The 1,061-nt window shown below is 36.9% G+C and overlaps 2 long non-coding RNA genes across 3 annotated transcripts; one reads left to right on the top strand and one right to left on the bottom strand.

Annotated features, from left to right (window-relative positions):
• Positions 1–177: 177 nt before the first annotated feature.
• LOC109593576 (uncharacterized) lies at positions 178–1,027 on the top strand. Of its 2 annotated transcripts, none has more exons than XR_002191041.1 (4): positions 178–333; positions 382–471; positions 628–857; positions 916–1,027. It is a non-coding gene; the product is annotated as an uncharacterized LOC109593576 (long non-coding RNA). The 2 variants fall into 2 exon arrangements; XR_002191040.1 differs by having other exon boundaries at positions 625–857.
• Positions 465–652, bottom strand: LOC109593577 (uncharacterized). Its single transcript, XR_002191042.1, has 2 exons — positions 617–652; positions 465–564 (listed from the first exon to the last, which is right to left on the bottom strand). It is a non-coding gene; the product is annotated as an uncharacterized LOC109593577 (long non-coding RNA).
• Positions 1,028–1,061: the final 34 nt, after the last annotated feature.

The raw sequence follows: 1,061 nt of genomic DNA, 5'->3' as shown, positions 1-1,061 counted from the left end.
ATAGAGAAAATTCCTTTCCAGCAATATCCCGTTTATGACAATGCACAATAAAATTTGGAAGTTATGGATGCTGTTTGGACGATTGCTCTGGAATACTAGTACAGAGAAAAGCCATTTTAAGTTATTTTCAATGTTTCCGTGTCATGCCCGTTCATGTAGTACATGAAACCACGCCTACCAGGAAAAACCACACCCAAATCAATTAATAAACGGGGAATGAAGAAAGAAGCACTTTTGACTTGCTTTTCACAGCATTTGAACTATCATTTCTTGTATAATGGACATCGTAAGAGTTGTCTAAAGCCCTGCCATTCATGGTGGCTTCAAATACTAGTAAGTTTTTTCATTACCTAGTTACAGAGTTATTATTACGTCCTCTAGTGCTAAAACTCCTAATTATGGACAGTTTTGAACACGGATCATCCCCATACTTCATTCAAATCCAACCATCGCTTTTTCTTGAGTTTACAGGTAATATATATATTATTTTTATTTGGAAGTATAATTAAGTTCTTTACATGTAACGTTAAAATAGTTTATTGTCTTTGCACTTGTGGATGAATCCTATGAAAAATTTGTTGTTATTGTTATGTTTAATGATGTTTCTTTCTCTTACTGTTGTAGCAGGGCCTCCTCTTCCTCTTTGGCCTCTTCCTTGGCCACCTCCCTCTCTTCCTTGGCCACCTCCCCCGCTTCCTTGGCCACCTCCCCCTCTTTCTTGGCCAGCTGCCCCTCTTTTTTGTCCATCTCCTCCTCCTTGGCCACCTCCTCTTCCTGCTCCTCTCCCGCCACCTCGTCAATGCTTCCATTTACCCCTATGATGTCTCCTTTTCTTCTAACAACAAAAAGAGATTAAGGTAAGTTATACTAATAATAAGAACACAATACACATTAACATGTTTTAAATACCATTAGATACTACTAACACATGAAGGAATAGTACTGTATGTTCATGTTGTATCATTATTCTTGAAAGTAATATGAAATTAACAAGTTAACTAAAGACAAAGTTACTCACTAAGGGATAGCATTTTACAGGCAAGAATAATTACATTGTTAAT

The sequence above is a fragment of the Amphimedon queenslandica genome, unplaced genomic scaffold (assembly GCF_000090795.2).
Source record: "Amphimedon queenslandica unplaced genomic scaffold, v1.1 AMPQUscaffold_819_Cont27165, whole genome shotgun sequence".
Taxonomy (NCBI): Eukaryota; Metazoa; Porifera; class Demospongiae; order Haplosclerida; family Niphatidae; genus Amphimedon; species Amphimedon queenslandica.
The sequence above is the reverse complement of the archived record's forward strand: the minus strand, read 5'-3'. Positions and strand labels throughout refer to the sequence as shown.